We start from the raw sequence: 18,466 nt of genomic DNA on the forward strand, positions 1-18,466 counted from the left end.
TGAGCTCATCTGCTTTGTTTGTCATACTCCTTGCATTGAAGTATATACCCTTTAACCCCGTCAAATTACTGTGCTGAACACTATTTAACCTTTGCTTCTTTTGCCTTTCAGAGTCGCTAACTACGTCACTAACTTATTTTCTACTTCCCGTTTCCTGGTCTGAATTTGTCCTATCTGTACCTGCCCTTTCGTTCCCATCCCCCTGCCATACTATTTAAACCCTCCCCAACAAAACTAGCAAATGCCCCCGCGAGGATATTGGTCCCGGTTCTGCTTGGTGCAACCCGTCCAGCTTGTACAGGTCCCGCCTTTCCCAGAATCGGTCCCAATGCATCAGAAATTTAAACCCCTCCCTCCTGCACCATCTCTCAAGCCACGCATTCATCTGGTCTATTCTCCTATTTCTGCTCTCGCTTGCACGTGGCACTGGGAGCAATCCTGAGATTACGACATGAGAGCTCCTGCTTTTTAATTTATCTCCTAACTCCCTATATTCTGCTTCCAGGAGCTCATCCTTTTTTTTTAACCAATATCGTTGGTACCAATATGGACCACGACCTCTGGCAGTTCACCCTCCCCCTTCAGAATGTCCTGCAGCCGCTCCGTGACATCCTTGATCCTGGCACCAGGGAGGCAACATACCATCCTGGAATCACGTCTGTGGCCGCAGAAACGCCTATCTGTTCCCCTTACAATTGAATCCCCAATCACTATTGCTCTCCCATTCTTTTTCCTGCCCTCCTGTGCAGCTGAGTCACTCATGATGCCATGATCTTGGCTCTTGCCGCATTCCCCCGATAAACCATCTCCCCCAACAATATTCAAAGATGAATATCTGTTTGAGAGGGAGATGGCACCAGGGGACTCCTGCTCGACCTGCCGAGTCCTTTTACTCTGCCTGGCGGTCACCCATTTCCTTTCTGCCTGCGTAATCTTCACCTGCGGAGTGACCACCTCACTGAACGTGCTATCCACGATAGTCTCAGCATCGTGGATGCTCCACAGTGAATCCACCCGCAGCCCCAGCTCTGAAATGCAGTTAGCCACTAGCTGCAGCTGGACACACTTCCTGCACACATGGTCACCAGGGACACTGGTAGTGTCGATGACTTCCCACATTGTGCAGGAGGAGCATATCACGGGTGCGAGCTCTGCTGCCAAGACTTGCCTTGGATTAAGCTCGTTTGTGACTCCCTTGAAGGAGTTTACTCGTTTAAATTACTCTTAATTTCGAGAATGTGAACTACACTGGGGAGAGTTCGCTGTCCATGTTTCTTACATCACGTTCAACAGAAACAAGAATTCTCCTCAACATGTTAATGAGAATTTTATGAAAGGGACCCTCAACCTGATTCGACATCAACTCGGGATAATTCAGAGTCCTACCATGAATGTGTATAATGGACGACCAGCTTGCCGCGAGCCTGGGTAGCTCAGTCGCTAGAGCATCAGACTTTTAAAGCCGGTCGTGATCTGAGGGTCCAGGGTTCAAATCCCTCTTCAGGCTCTCAATTTTGAAACTGCTGGCAAGCTCTGACTTTGCAGCAGAGCAACAGCTGCGGGACAGACGATGCCTGCGATGTGTTGTGAAAGCTTCAGTGGGATCTTGTTCCCCAGGGATGGTCAGTAATACGCTGTCTGAGGCTGCTTCCTGCCAGCAATGTGTGATCGGAGAGCGCGGGGCCAGAATATTGTTGCTGTCGTGGCCTCACTCACTCCTGGAGCTGGAGAACATCGAAAAACTGATGTGTTTGTTGCCACGGCTGCAATGCGGTTTCGAACTGCAGTTATGAACCGAGACAGCGCTGCAGGATCCTTTGATGATCTCTCACAAATCAACTGAAACCAGTCGCAATGTGCAGCTTTGAGAGAGGCTTTCCACACCGTCAGGGCAGGAAACGGGAGTGAGGGACAGACACTGTCGGAGTCTGTGTCGTGTTTGAGTGTGAGCAGAACTGTGCATAGAAAATAAATTCTACCGCTTCTGTGAGCTGTTGTATTTTATTCATGTTTAAACACAGATTAACTGACCAACGGCCAACCGCCTCAACGGCACTTGCTTTTTTATTTTTATTTGATAACGTTTTCAAAATGTTTCCTTGCAGCAATAAGACGAACGTGATAATCACTGCACAACTGAAACTCGACTTTAAACAACGTTAAAGGAAAAACTCAGAAAGTAGCTGCCATCTACAAATGCTCTCAGTGCCGGAGATAGGTCCAATTCCCGTTCAGGAAATTAACTTTTACAAAATAGTTTACTGTCTTAATTACGCAAAATTCATTAAACTGGAAAATGATGAATACTTGCTCTAATCGCCATTGATCAATCAAACTTTCTGTTTCAAACTGAAGGAATTCCTATTTTTTTTTATTCGTTCATGGGATGTGGGCGTCGCTGGCGAGGCCGGCATTTATCGCCCATCCCTATTTGCCCTTGAGAAGGTGGTGGTGAGCCGCCTTCCTGAACCACTGCAGTCCGTGTGGTGAAGGTTCTCCCACATTGCTGCTAGGAAGGGAGTTCCAGGATTTTGACCCAGCGACGATGAAGGAACGGCCGATATGTTTCCAAGTCGGGATGGTGTGTGACTTGGAGGGGAACGTGCAGGTGTTGTTGTTCCCATGTGCCTGCTGCTCTTGACCTTCTAGGTGGTAGAGGACGCAGGTTTGGGAGGTGCTGTCGAAGAAGCCTTGGCGAGTTGCTGCAGTGCATCATGTGGATGGTACACACTGCAGCCGTGGTGCGCCGATGGTGAAGGGAGTGAATGTTTAGGGTGGTGGATGGGGTGCCAATCAAGCAGGCTGCTTTGTCCTGGATGGTGTCGAGCTTCTTGAGTGTTGTTGGAGCTGCACTCATCCAGGCAAGTGGAGAGTATTCCATCACACTCGTGACTTGTGCCTTGTAGATCGTGGAAGTTTCTTTTCCCTGGCGCTAGTTGAGATTTAAGAAATTGGATAAGACCCATACCTACCCCAACCTCATCACTTACACGACATAAGATACAATGCGGCCACACTCTACTTCAGTGAGATGAAAGCCGAGGGCAATTTCAAGGTCGAGTGAAAGGGAAAAGCGTAGAGCAGCAGAAAGAAAGTGTACTTTAGGCACTACAGATATAGTGAAAACTAGAAGGTGTAAGGCGATTAACCCAGCATCAAAACTGAAGGTCAGGCGAGGGCGTGTGGCCCAACGAAGAGTTCGATATACAAATACACGGAGGAAAAGGAATAAATTAAATGAACGACAGGTACAAATTCAAATTCGAAGGTGTGACATGATAGCTATGACTGAGACATGGCTGCAGGATGGTCAGGATTGGGAACTAAATATACCGGGTTATAAGGTCTACAGGAGAGATAGGGAAAATGGAAGAGGGGGAGGAGTAGCCTTAGTGATTAGAGATGAAATCGCTTCAATGATAAAGGAGGATATAACGAGAGGTAAGCAGCCAATAGAGACCCTTATGGGTTGAATTGAGAAATAGGAAAGGATCTAAGACTATAGTGGGAGTTGTGTATAGGACCCCTGGCAGCAGCTCTGAAGTGCGAGATTGTAGAAATGCAGAGATTAGACAAGCGTGTAACAAAGGCATAGTGGTCTTAATGGGGGACTGTAACCTTCACATAGATTGGGAAAAGCAGATTGGCAACTGTCAGAAAGGTAGTGAATTTCTTGAGTGTGTCCGGGATAGTTTTCTACAGCAGTATGTCCTAGAGGCAACACGGGGGCAAGCCATACTAGATTTAGTAATGAGCAATGAACCAGATTTAGTTAACAGCTTAACTGTGCGTGAACATCTATCCAATAGTGATCATAACATGATCGAGTTCAATGTAGTGTTTGAAAGGGAAAAAAGTGAGTCAGCTGCTAAGATTCCAGACTTGGGTAAGGCCGACTTTAATGGGATGAGACAGAGACTGTCCACAGTAAACTGGGCAAATCTGTTAATGGGTAAAACGACTGATGATCAGTGGGAAATGTTTAAAGAAACATTTAACGTGATACAGAATCGGTTTATACCCCTGAGGGACAAGAACTCTACTTGCCAAAAAAACAGCCATGGACAACTAAAGAGGTAAGGGACAGTCTAAGACACAAGGAAAGGTCATACAAAAAGGCAAAAAATCGCACAGATCCTGGCGAATGGGAAAGATACAAAGATCAACAAAGGGTCACAAAACAGATCGGAAGAGCTACAAAAAGAGAGTATGAAAAGAAACTTGCAAGGGATATCAAAACCAATACGAAGAACTTTTATAGTTATATTAGGAAAAAGAGGGTGGTCAGGAGCAGTGTTGGCCCCTTAAAAACTGAAAGTGGGGATGTTGTCATTGAACAATTACTTTGCGTCAGTATTTTGGTGAGCACATTGCAGATGCCCTAACTATAATCTTTCAAAGTTCTCTAGATTCAGGAACTGTCCCTCGAGATTGGAAAATTGCACATGTCACTCCGCTTTTTAGAAAGGGGAGAGAGGGAAACCAGGGAATTCTCGACCAGTTAGCCTAACATCTCTTGTGGAGAAATTGCTGGAGTCTATCATTAAGGATCGGGTGACTGAACACCTCGAGAATTTTCAGTTAATTAGGGAGAGCCAGCATGGATTTGTGAAAGGTAGGTCGTGCCTGACAAACCTGATTGAATTTTTTGAAGAGGTGACTAAAGTAGTGGACAGGGGAATGTCAATGGATGTTATTGATATGGACTTCCAGAAGGCATTTGATAAGGTCCCACATAAGAGACTGTTAGCTAAGTTAGAAGCCCATGGAATCGAGGGAAAAGTACGGACTTGGTTAGGAAATTGGCTGAGCGAAAGGCGACAGAGAGTAGGGATAATGGGTAGGTACTCACATTGGCAGAATGTGACTAGTGGAGTCCCGCAGGGCCTCAATTATTCACAATATTTATTAACAACTTAGATGAAGGCATAGAAAGTCTCATATCTAAGTTTGCCAATGACAGAATGATTGGTGGCATTGTAAGCAGTGCAGATGAAAACATAAAATTACAAAGGGATATTGATAGATTAGATGAATGGGCAAAACTTTGGCAAATGGAATTCAATGGACAGAACAGGGTACTTTCGAAACGGTAAAAAGTAAAAAACAGTGGATGTCCAAAGGGACTTCGGGGTTCAGGTACATCGATCATTGAGGTGTCATGAACAGGTGCAGAAAATAATCAATAAGACTAATGGAATGCTGGCCTTGATATCTCGAGGACTGGAGTACAAGGGGGCAGAAGTTATGCTGCAGCTATACATAAACTCTGGTTAGACCACACCTGGAGGACTGCGAGCAGTTCTGGGCACCGCACCTTCGAAAGGACATATTGGCCTTGGAGGGTGTGCAGCGCTGGTTTACTAGAATGATACCCGGACTTCAAGGGTTAAGTTACGAGGAGAGATTACACAAATTGGAGTTGTATTCTCTCGAGTTTAGAAGGTTAAGGGGTGATCTGATCGAAGTTTATAAGATATTAAGCGGAACGGATTGGGTGGATGGAGAGAAACTATTTCCGCTGGTTGGGGATTCTAGAAGGAGGGGGCACAGTCTAAAAATTAGAGCCAGACCTTTCAGGAGTGAGATTAGAAAACATTTCTACACTTAAAGGGTGGTAGAAGTTTGGAAATTTCTTCCGCAAACGGCAATTGATACTCGCTCAATTGCTAAATTTAAACCTGAGATAGATAGCTTTTTGGCAATCAAAGATATTAAGGGATATGCGCCAATGGCAGGTATATGGAGTTAGATCACAGATCAGCCATGATCTTATCAAATGGCGGAGCAGGTACGAGGGGCTGAATGGCCTACTCCTGTTCCTACATTGTTTGGATAAGAAGAGTCTAAATGGGTTAGAGGAGCAAAGGGATCTCGGGGTAGAGATACACAAACCACTAAAAGTAGTTACACAGGTTTATAAGGCAATAAGAAAAGGTAAACCAAGCATTGGGTTTCATTTCTAGGGGGATAGAATTGAAAAGCAGAAAAGTTATATTAAACTTCGTTGGACCACATTTGGAGTATTCTGCACAGTTCTGGTCTCCATATTATAGAAAGGGTGTAGAGGCATTGGAGAGAGTGCAAAAAATATTTCCAAGGATGATACCAGAACTGAAAGGATGCATTTATCAGGAAAGACTAAACAGGCAGGCGCTCTTTTTTTCTGGAACAGAGAAGGCTGAGGGGTGACCTGATAGAGGTCTTTAAAATAATGATAGGAGTTTGATAGGGTAAACGTGGAGAAAATGTTTCCACTTATGGGGGAGACCAGAACTCGAGCTCATAAATATAAAATATTCGCTAATAAATCCAATAGGCATTTCAGGAGAAACTTCTTTACAGAAAGAGTGGTAAGAATGTGGAACTCACTACCACAAGGCGTAGTTGAGGCAAATAGCATAGATGCATTTAAGGGGAAGCTCGATAAGCACATGCGGGGGAAAGGAATGGAAGGATATGGTGATAGGGTGAGATGAAATAGTGGGGAAGAGGCTCGTGTGGAGATAAACGCCGGCAGACTCCAGCTCGGCCGAATGCTCTGTTTCTGTGCTGTGGTTTCGGCGTAACTCGAGAAGTGAGTGAGAGAGGGAGCAGCAACGTGGGCAATGGGATGATGGGAGAATCTGGCCATGAACCTGGTTAAAAGTGGTCAACCACAAGATAATGTTAAGATATCATCAGCAGAACACGAACCTAAACTGAGCTCCGAGATCGAGTGTTGGAACATTTCTGGTTCAGTTCAATGTTTGGTTGTTCTGTGTCTCCCTCATTTTCACGGACAGAATCAGAGTGGAAATTATTCGCTCCTGACCAGCGTATCTCGGGTCACTGGTTTGATTCCTCACTGATTCAAAGGTTTTTAATCACAAAACATCAGCTTTCTTCTCTCAGTAATATTTTAAACGAAATGTTTACAATGAAAAGCACGAAGAACATTTTAAAAAGAGAGAAATAAATCCTGAGCAAAATGGATTGTAATGTTGAGAGGGATAAAGAGTGAGAGGTCTGAGTTTTATTATCGAGCAATGAGTGGAATCCATCCCTCTGTCTGGGGACTCAATCTTAAAATTGGAGCGAAATCATTCATTGAAGAAAACAGTGAGCACTTCAGCGCACAAAGAACGGCAGAAATTTAGAAATCTCTCCGCCAAATGCTGTGGATTCTGAGTTAGTTCAAATTTTCAAGACAGATATTCATAGATTTTAAAAAAAAAATAACAAGGGATCTGTGTCCAAGACGGGTAGAGTTGAGGTAAAGGTCACAAATAATCTAACTCAATGGCACAGCAGGTTCGAGGGGCTGAATGGTCTTCTCCTGTCCCTGTGTTCCTGCAATGCTCAGCGCAAGGCTGGATGACAGGGAAAGGCATCAGACTGACTCCCAGACTGAAAATCGAAGGAGCTCCCCTCGGATTGTCGGCCAAACTGAGCCTCTGAAGCAAAGCCAACAGCTGCCTCCCTCCCAGCACATTTAGAGTGGGTGAGTAGTAGACCAGGCTGGTTCAGTCGGTAGAGCATGAGACTCTTAATCTCAGGGTCGTGGGTTCGAGTCCCACGTTAGGCGGTTTGTGTTTTATTTCTCACAAAGGGCTCCAGGTGCAAACTCTCATCAATTGATAAAATCCAGTGATATCATCGAACACTCCACTGAGCTGTGGGAAGAAAAATCATGAGCACGGTCAAACATCCAGGCCCGTCCCGATTCGAAATATTCATTCCCTGCCCGTGGGTTATAACCCTCCAGGTTATCTCTTCAATTCAGGTTCATTAAATATGTTGATATTTAGAAAATGTTCAGTTCAGAAAATGACAATTCTGAATCCATTGGTCTCTCTGATCCCTCCCGACCTCCCCTGACCCTCTGATTCTCCCTGAGTTCCTGATCTTCTCTCATACATTTTGTCTCTTTCCTTCTCCGATAACCTCAGGGAGTCCATGATCCTCTTCGATTCCTTGTCAGCGCCCCTCACACTCTCTGATACCCTCTGACACTCCCTTCCCCTCTCTGAGACCCCCTTACTCTCTCTAATAACCTCTGACACACCTTCACCTCTTTGAGATCCCCTCACACTCTCTGATAATCTCTGACACTCTCTTCCCCTCTCTGAGCCCCCTCACACTCTCTGATACCCTCTGACACTCTCTTCCCCTCTCTGGGATCCCCTCACACACTCTGATACCCTCTGACACTCCCATTCCCTCTCTGAGATCCCATTACACTCTCTGATACCCTCTGACACTCCCTTCCGCTCTCTGAGATCCCCTTACACTCTCTGATACCCTCTGACACTCTCTTCCCCTCTCTGGGATCCCCTCACACACTCTGCTACACTCTGACACTCCCTTCCACTCTCTGAGATCCCCTCACACTCTCTGACCCCCTCTGACACTCCCTTCCCCTCTCGGAGATCCCCTTAATCTTTCTGATACTCTCTGACACTCCCTTCCCCTCTCTGAGCCCCCTCACACTCTCTGATACCCTCTGACACTCCCTTCCTCTCTCTGAGTTCCCCTCACTCTCTCTGATACCCTCTGACACTCCCTTCCCCTCTCTGGGATCCCCTTACTCTCTCTGATACCCTCTGACACTCTCTTCCCCTCTCCGAGATCCCCTCACACTCTCTAATACCCTCTGATACTCCCTTCCCCTCTCTGAGATCCCCTTACACTCTCTGATACCCTCTGACACTCTCTTCCCCTCTCTGGGATCCCCTTACACCCTCTGATACCTTCTGACACTCTATTCCCCTCTCTGGGATCCCATTACACCCTCAAATACCCCCTGACACTCCTTTCCTCTCTCTGAGATCCCCTCACACTCTCTGATACCCTCTGACACTCTCTTCCCTTCTCTGAGATCCCCTTACTCTCTCTGATACTCTCTGACTCTCCCTTCCCCTCTCTGAGAGCCGCTTACACTCTCTGATACCCTCTGACACCCCCTTCCCCTCTCTGAGATCCCCTTACTCTCTCTGATAAACTCTGACACCCCTTCCCCTGTCTGAGATCCCCTTACTCTCTCTGATACCCTCTGACACCCCTTCCCCTCAAGGGATCTGTTTCACAGGCGGGTAAATCGAATTGATGTACAGACCACCCCTGATCTAATTAAATGGAACCGCAGGTTCGAGGGGCTGGATAATCTTCTCCTGTCTCTTTGTTCCCAAATTTCTCAGCGCGGGGCTCGATGGCCAGTTTTTTTCCATCAAGTCTTAAATCCAATAAGGGTTCAGAAAACCCATTAATCTCCTTCTTCCCAATGCAAAAGCGATGGACTCAGATGATAAAGAGCAAGAAAGCCACATTTCAATCTCCAGTCAGATGTTTCAGTGCTGAGAACTTGTCCGTGTGATAATATGGCCGAGCAGTTTAAAGCACTATGTTTCGGTTATATTTGTCTGCGGAGGCGAGAGTTCAAATCGCAGTATTTTTGGCAATGCTTATTTTAATCTATTCTGCTGATTGGTGTTGCCATGTGGTTCATTCGACATGTGGTTCCAATAGCACATGAGACGTTTCAAGCCGCACTTTATTTGCAGGAGGGAGGTTGTGGTTTTGGAGTCACAAGCTTTGATTTTTATCCATCTACAAATTGTGGGATTGAACTGGAGCTTTAAACCAGCCCCTCAGGCCACTCAGACACCATACTTCCCATCGTGCACATCAGGGGCTAGTTTTACAGGAATAGAATTACCGCAAGCCAGAAAAGTAACCCTGAAACACCAATGCTCGAACGGCGTTGATGTGGTCGACATGGATTTTAGCAAGGCTTTTGACAAGGTCCCGCATGGCAGACTGGTCAGAAAAGTGAAAGCCCATGGGATCCAAGGGAAAGTGGCAAGTTGGATCCCAAATTGGCTCAGTGGCAGGAAGCAAAGGGTAATGGTCGACGGGTGTATTTGTGACTGGAATTCTGTTTCCAGTGGGGTTCCGCAGGGCTCGGTACTACGTTCCTTGCTTTTTGTGGTATATTTCAATGATTTAGACTTAAATGTAGGGGACGTGATTAAGAAGTTTGCAGATGATGCAAAAATTGGCCGTGGGGTTGATGGTGAGGACGGAAGCTGTGTTCTGCAGGAAGATATCAATGTGGGATGGAAAAGTGGCAAATGGAATTCAATCCGCAGAAATGTGAGGTAATGCTTTTGGGGAGGACAAACAAGGCAAGGGAACACACAATAAATGGGAGGATACTGAGAGGTGTAGAGGAAATGAGGGACCTTGGAGTGCATGTCCACAGATCCCTGAAGGTCACAGGACAGGTAGATAAGGTGGTTAAAAAGGCATACGGGATACTTTCCTTTATTAGCCGAGGCATAGAATATAATAGCAGGGAGGTTATGCTGGAACTGTATAAAACACCAGTTAGGCCACAATTGAGTACTGTGTACAGTTCTGGTTACCACATTACAGGAAAGATGTGATTGGACGAGAGAGGATACAGAGGAGATTTATGAGGATGTTGGCAGGTCTGAAGAATTTTAGCTCTGAGGAATGATCGGATAGGCTTGAACAGGGGAGGCGGAGGGGAGATTTAATTGAGGTGTATAAAACTATGAGGGGCAGAGATAGAGTGGATAGGAAGGACCTATTTCCCTTAGCAGAGAGGTCAATAACTGGGGGGGGGGGCATATATTTAAGGTGATTGGTAGAAGGATGAGAGGGGAGCTGAGGAGATGGATTCAGCTCAGTGATCGATAATAAAACTCACAGTTCTGCTCATTTTACATTCCAACCATTCACATCCATTTGGCTCAGTATTTATTTCTCTGCATCATATTCTGTTCGTGTTTCTCCTGATCATAATAGGTACACAAAAGCAGGAGGACTTTCGGCCCATTGTGCCTGTGCTGGGCCTTTGAAAGAGCTATCCAATTAGTCCCATTCCCATGCTCTTTCCCCATAGCCCTGTAAATGTTTCCCTTGAAGTATTTATCCAATTTCCTGTTGGAAGTTACGATTGAATTTGCCTCCAATGTCCTTTAAGTCAATGCATTCCAGAACACTACAAACCGTTGCATAAAAAGTTTCCTCGTGTTGCCTCTGGCTCTTTTGCCGATCACCTTATTTCCGTGTCCTCCAGTTACCGAGACTTCTGCCAATCGGAACAGTTTATCTTTATTTCTTTTGTCGAAACCCTTCATGATTTTGAACCCTTCTATCAAATCTCTAACCCCTCTAACCTTCTCTGTTCAAAGGAGAACAATCCCAGCTTCTCCAGTCTCTCCACGTAAATGAAGTCCCTCATCCCTGGGACCATTCTAGTAAATCTCTTCTGCACCCTCTCTAAGGCCTTGACATCCTTCCTAAAGTGTTGTGCCCAGAATTGGACACAATACACCAGCTGAGGCCTAACCAGTGTTTTATAAAGGTTTAGTATAACTTCCTTGCTTTTGTACTCAATGCCTCTGTTTATAAAGCCCAGGATCCCGTATTCCTCTTCAACAGCCTTCTCAACTTTCAATTATTTGTGTACACACACCCCCAGGTCTCTCTGTTCCTGCACCCCCTTTAAAATTGTACCATTTTGTTTATATTGCCTCTCCTCATTCTTCCTACCAAAATGCATCACTTCACACCTCTCTGTATTAAATTTCATCTGCCATGCGTCTGCACATTTCACCATTCTGTCTCTGTCCTCCTGAAGTCTGTTACTATCCTCCTCATTGTTTACTACATTTCCAAGTTTTGTGCCATCCACAAACTTTGAAATTATACTCTGGACCCAAGTCGAGATCATTAATATGTATCAAAAAGAGCAGTGGTCCCAATACTGACCCCTGGGGGACACCACTGTATTCTTCCCTCCAGTCTGAAAAACAACCGTTCACCACTCCTCTCTGCTTTCTGGCTTCAGCCTATTTTGTATCCACATTGCCACTGTGCCTTTAATTCTGTGGGCTTTAATTTTTCTAACGAATCTATTATGTGGCACTTTGTCAAATGCCTTTTGAAAGTCCATGTACACAACATCAACCGCACTCCCCTATCGATCTCAGTCTTGAATATACTCAACGACTGAGCATCCACAGCCCTCTGGGGTAGAGAATTCCAAAGATTCACAACCCTGTGAGTGAGGTGTGAATGGCATGTTGGCCTTTATTGCAAGGGGGTTGGAGTGTAAGAGTAAGGAAGTCTTACTACAATTGTACAGGGCTTTAGTGAGACCTCACCTGGAGTACTGTGTACAGTTTTGGTCTCCTTATCTGAGGAAGGATATACTTGCCTTAGAGGCGGTGCAATGAAGGTTCACTAGATTGATTCCTGGGATGAGAGGGTTGTCCTTTGAGGAGAGATTGAGTAAAATGGGCCGATACTCTCTGGAGTTTAGAAGAATGAGTGGTGATCTCATTGAAAAATATAAAATTCCGAGAGGGCTTGACAGGGTAGATGCTGAGAGGTTGTTTCCCCTGCCTGGAGAGTGTAGAACTTGGGGGCATAGTCTCAGGATAAGGGGTCGGCCATTTAAGACTAAGATGAAGAGGAATTTCTTAACACAGAGGATTGTGAATCTTTGGAATTCTCTCCCCCAGAGGGCTGTGGATGCCCAGTCGTTGAATATGTTCAAGGCTGAGATAGATTTTTGGACTCTAGGGGAATCAAGGGATATAGAGATCAGGCGGAAAGTGGAGTTGAGGTCGAAAATCAGCCATGATCTGATTGAATGGCGGAGCAGGCTCGAGGGTTCGTGTGGCCGAATCCTGCTCCTATTTCTAATGTTCTTATATTCTTATGTTCTCGGACACCCAGAGGCATTGATAAACACACCTGACCTATCAGAGCGCTCGGGAAACATATTGGGACCTATCAGAGGGATGGTATCCATATTGGAACTTCTGAATGGGGTGACGAAACACAGTGGAACCTATCAGGGGAATTGATAAACACACTGGGAGCTCGCAGAGTGATCGATGAGCTCACAGGGACCGATCACACCTTTTAATAAACACCCTGGGATCTATCAAAGTTTGCAAAATCACACTGGGACCTCTCAGATGAATTGATAAACACACTGGGACCTATCAGAGGGACGGTTAAATACACTGGGACATTTTGGAGGGTTGGTAAAGCTTATTGGGACTTGTCCAAGTCATGGTTCAACTCACTGGGACCTATCAGAGGGATAGATAAACATAGAGGGGCCTATCAGCATTGATAAACACACTGGGATCGATCAGAAGGATTGATAAAAACACTGGGACCTGGACCTATCAGAGTGATTGATAAACACACTGTGACCTATCAGAGAGATTGATAATCACACTGGGACCTATCAGAGTGATTGATAAACACACAGGGACCTGGACCTATCAGAGTGATTGATAAACACACTGTGACCTATCAGAGAGATTGATAATCACACTGGGACCGATCAGAGTGATTGATAAACACACTGGGACCTATCAGAGTGATTGATAAAGACACAGGGACCTATCAGAGTGAATGATAAACACACTGGGACCTATCAGAGAGATTGATAAACACACAGGGAAAGAGAGGAACACTGGGACCTATCAGAGGGATGGTTAAACACAGTGGAACCTGTCAGAGGGATGGTTAAACAAACTGGGACATTTCACAGAGATGTAAAAGCATGTTGGGTTATTGTCAGTGTGGGTGAGATAAATACTTGACAGTGTTTCTGAGATCAGTATTGTGTGTGGGTTTGATATTGCGAGTGAAGGTGAGATCAGTAAAATGACTCTGTTGGATATTGATAATATGGATGCGATCAGTGATGTGCCTGGGTTGGATATGCACAGTGTAGGTGAGATCAGTGAGATATGGGGGTTGGATATCAGCAGTGTAGGTAATAGACTCATAGAATCATAGAAATTTACGGCACAGAAGGAGGCCATTTGGCCCATCGTGAATGTGCTGACCGATAAAAGCTATCGTGTCTAATTCCACTTGCGAGCACTTCAGGTGCACATCCAGGTACTTTTTAAATGAGTTGAGGATTTCTGCCTCTACCACCCTTTCAGGCAGTGAGTTCCAGACCCCCACCACCCTCTGGGTGATTTATTTTTCCTCAGCTCCCCTCCAATCATTCGACCGATCACTTTAAATCTATGACCCCTGGATATCGATCTCTCTGCTATGGGAAATAGGTCCTTCCTATCCACCCTGTCTAGGCTCCTCAGAATTTTATACACCTCAATTAAATCACCCCTCAGCCTCCTCTGTTCCAAAGAGAACAACCCCAGCCGATCCAAACTTTCCCGATAGCTAAAATTCTCCAGTCACGGCAAAATCCTCATAAATCTCCTCTGTACCCTCTCTAGTGCAATCACATCTTTCCTGTAATGTGGTGACCAGAACTGTACGCAATACTCAAGCTGTGGCCTAACTAGTGTTTTATACAGTTCCAGCATAACCTCCCTGCTCTTAGATTCTATGCCTCGGCTAATAAAGGAAAGTATTCCATATGCCTTCTTAACCACCTTATCTATCTGTCCTGCTACCTTCAGGGATCTGTGGACATGCACTCTAAGGTCCCTCATTTCCTCTACACCTTTCAGTATCCTCCCATTTATTGTGTATTCCCTTGTCTTGTTTGCCCTCCCCAAATGCATTACCTCACACTTCTCTGGATTGAATTCCATTTGCCACTTTTCTGCCCATCTGACCAGTCCATTGATATCTTCCTGCAGTCTACAGCTTTCCTCCTCACTATCAACCACACAGCCAATTTTTGTATCATCTACAAACTTGTTAATCATACCCCCTACATTCAAGTCCAAATCATTAATATATACCACAAGAAGCAAGGGACCTGGTACAGAGCCTTGCGGAACCCCACTGGAAACAGCCTTCCAGTCACAAAAACACCTGTCGACCATTACCCTTTACTCATTTTGAGCCAATTCTGGATCCAACTTGCTGCTTTCCCTTGTATCCCATGGGCTTTTACTTTTTTGACCAGTCTGCCATGTGGGACCTTGTCAAAAGCCTTTCTAAAATCCACACACAATAGATCAAATGTGCTACCCTCATCGACCCTCCTTGTTACCTCCTCAAAAAATTCAATCAAGTTAGTCAGACACGACTTTCCCTTAACAAATCCATGTGGACTGTCTTTGATTAATCCGACCAATAGATGAGATCAGTGATGTGTCCAGGCTGGATATTGACAGTGTAGGTGAGGTCAGTGATGGGTCGGTGTTGGATATTGACAGTTTAGTTGAGGTCAGTGATATGTCTGGATTGGATATTGACAGTATAGGTGAGGTCAGTGATGTGTCTGGATTGGATATTGACAGTGTCGGTGAGGTCAGTGATGTGTCCGGGCTGGATATTGACAGTGTTGGTGAGGTCAGTGATGTGTGTGTGTTGGATATTGACAATGCAGGTGAGGTCAGTGATGTGTCCGGGCTGGATATTGACAGTGTAGGTGAGGTCAGCGATGTGTGTGTTGGATAGTGACAGTGCAGGTGAGGTCAGTGATGTGTGTGCTGGATATTGACAGTGTAGGTGAGGTCAGTGATGTGTGTGTTGGATATTTGCAGTGTAGGTGAGGTCAGTGATAGGTCGGTGTTGGATATTGATAGTGTAGGTGAGGTCAGTGATAGGTCGGTGTTGGATATTGACAGTGTAGGTGAGGTCAGTGATTTGTGTGTTGGATACTGACAGTGCAGGTGAGGTATGTGATGTGTGTGTTGGATATTGAAAGTGCAGGTGAGGTCAGTGATGTGTGTGTTGGATATTGACAGTATAGTTGAGGTCAGTGATCTGTGTGTTGGATAGTGACAGTGCAGGTGAGGTCAGTGATGTGTGTGCTGGATATTGACAGTGTAGGTGAGGTCAGTGATGTGTGTATTGGATATTTGCAGTGTCGGTGAGGTCAGTGATAGGTCGGTGTTGGATATTGACAGTGTAGGTGAGGTCAGTGATAGGTCGGTGTTGGATATTGACAGTGTAGGTGAGGTCAGTAATGTGTCCGTTTTGGATATTGACAGTGTCGGTGAGGTCAGTGATGTGTGTGTGTTGGATATTGACAATGTCGGTGAGGTCAGTGATGTGTCTGTGTTGGATATTGACAGTGCAGGTGAGGTCTGTGACGTGTCTGTGTTGGATATTGACAGTGTAGGTGAGGTCATTGATGTGTTGGATATTGACAGGGTAGAGGCTGAGAGGTTGTTTCCCCTGACTGGAGAGTCTAGAACTTCGGGGCATCGTCTCAGGATAAGGGGTCGGTCATTTCAGACTGAGATGAGGAGGAATTTCTTCACTCAGAGGGTTGTGAATCTTTGGAATTCTCTACCCCTGAGGACTGTGGATGCTCAGTCATTGAGGCTAAGATCGATACATTTCTGGACTCCAAGGGAACCAAGGGATATGGGGATTGGGCGCGAAAGTGGAGTTGAGGTCAACGAATGGCGGATCAGGCGCGAGGGGTCGAATGGCCGACTCCTGCTTCTATTCCTTCTGTTCTTGTGTCAGTGTTGTGTCTGAGTTGGATGAAAGTGCAGGTGAGGTCAGTGTTACGGACTCTCTCTGTCTGTTTCTCTCTGTCTCTCTTTCCATCTGTCTGTCTTTCTTTGTCCCTCTGTCCCCTTTATTTCCCTTTCTCTTTTTATCTCTCTCTCTCTCCCTTTCTCTGTCTTTCTTTTTGTCTCTCTCATTCTCCATCTCACTGTTTCTGTCTCTCTCTCTGTCTGTCTCTATCCCCCTCTCTCTATCCCTCTCTCTCACTGTCTCTGTCTCACTTTCTCTCTGTCTGTCTGTCTCTATCCCTCGCTTACTCTCTGTCCCTCTCACCCTCTCTGTGTCTGTGTCTCTGTCTCTCTCTCTGTCTGTCTCCATCCGCCTCTCTCTGTCTCTATCCCTCATTCTCCCTCTCTCTCTCCCTCTCTTTATCCCCCCTCACTCTCTCTCTCTCTGGTGTATCGGTACCTTCATGTGGTCCAGCAGCTCCTGTCCTGTTGATGGCAATTCCCTATTTTACCGCAGCCGTTCTCTGCTGCCCAATCTCTCTCTCTCTCTGTCTCCATCCCTCACTCTCTCTGTCTCAGTTTCTCTCTCTCTCCCCCTCTCTCTCTGTCTCAATCCCTCTCTCTCTCTCTGTTTCGCGATCCCTCTCTCTCTCTATCGCTATCCCTCTCTCTCTCTCTGTCTCTATCCCCCTCTCTCTCTATCCCTCTCTCTCTCTCTGTCTCCATCCCTCTCTCTCAATCTCTCTGTCGAAGTCTCTCTCTGTCTCTATCCCTCTCTCACTCTCTTTGTCTCAGTCTCTCTCTGTCTCTATCCCTCTCTCACTCTCTCTGTCTCAGTTTCTCTCTCTATCCCACCCTCTCTATGTCTCAGTCTCACTCTGTCTCTATCCCTCTCTCTCTCTGTCTCTATCCCTCTCTCTCTGTCTTTAGCCCCCTCTCTCTCTGTCTCTATCCCCCACTCTCTCTGTCTCAGTTTCTCTCTCTCTATCTCTCTCTCTCTCTGTCTCTCTCTGTCTTTATCCCTCTCTCTCTCTGAATCCCTATCCCTCTCTCTCTCTCATCCCCCTCTCTCTCCATCCCCCCCTCTCTCTCTATCCCCCTCTCTCTCTCTCTATCCTTCTCTCTCTCTCTCTATCCCCCCTCCCTCTATCCCCCCTCTCTCTCTCTCTCTATCCCAATCTCTCTCCCCCCCACTCTCACTCTCTCTCTCTATCCCCCCTCTCTCTCTATCCCCACTCTCACTCTCGCTACCCCCTCACTCTCCCTCTAAACCCCTCTCTCTCCCTCTATCCCCTCTCTCTCTCTCTCTCTCTATACCCCCCTCTCTCTCTATATACCCCCTCTCTCTCTTTCGATCGCCCCCACCTCTCTCTCTCGCTATCCCCCTTACTCTCTCTCTATCCCCCCCCTCTCTCTCTCTCTCTATCCCCCTCTCTCTCTCTCTATCCCCCCTCTCTCTCTATCCCCCCTCTCTCTCTAACCCCCTCTCTCTCTCTCTATCCCCCTCTCTCTCCCTCTATAACGCTCTCCCTCTCTCTCTCTCTATCCCCCCTCTCTCTCTCTATCCCCCTCTCTCACTCTCTCTATCCCCCCTCGCTCGATCCTCACTCTCTCTCTCTCTATCCCCTCTCTCTCTATCCCCCCCCTCTCTCTCTCTCCCCTTCTCTCTCCCCCACTCTCTCTCTCTCTCTCTATCCCCCTCTCTCTCTCCCTATCCCCCTCTATCTCCCTCTATCCCCCTCTCTCTCCCTCTCTATAACCCCTCTCTCTCCCTCTCTATATCCCCTCTCTCTCTCTTTCCCCCCTCCCTCTCTCTCTCTCTCTCTCTATCCCTCTCTCTCTCTATCCCCCTCTATCTCTCTCTATCCCCCTCTATCTCTTTCTATCCCCCACTATCTCTCCCTTTCTATCCCCTCTCTCTCTCTCTCTATCCCCCCTCTCCCTCTCTCTCTATCCCCCTCTCTCTCTCTCTCTATCCCCTTCTCTCTCGATCCCACTCTCTCTCTCTATCCCTCTCTCTCTCCCTC

The 18,466-nt window shown here is 46.3% G+C and overlaps 2 non-coding genes across 2 annotated transcripts; both read left to right on the forward strand.

Moving 5' to 3' along the window:
• The first annotated feature begins 1,422 nt into the window (after positions 1-1,422).
• Positions 1,423-1,507, forward strand: trnak-uuu (transfer RNA lysine (anticodon UUU)). The gene is given in 2 exon segments: positions 1,423-1,459; positions 1,472-1,507. It is a non-coding gene; the product is annotated as a tRNA-Lys (tRNA).
• A 5,987-nt stretch (positions 1,508-7,494) lies between these two features.
• On the forward strand, positions 7,495-7,570 carry trnak-cuu (transfer RNA lysine (anticodon CUU)). The gene has a single exon. It is a non-coding gene; the product is annotated as a tRNA-Lys (tRNA).
• The last annotated feature ends 10,896 nt before the right edge of the window (positions 7,571-18,466 follow it).

Source organism: Heptranchias perlo, chromosome 42, assembly GCF_035084215.1.
Source record: "Heptranchias perlo isolate sHepPer1 chromosome 42, sHepPer1.hap1, whole genome shotgun sequence".
In the NCBI taxonomy this organism is placed as follows: domain Eukaryota; kingdom Metazoa; phylum Chordata; class Chondrichthyes; order Hexanchiformes; family Hexanchidae; genus Heptranchias; species Heptranchias perlo.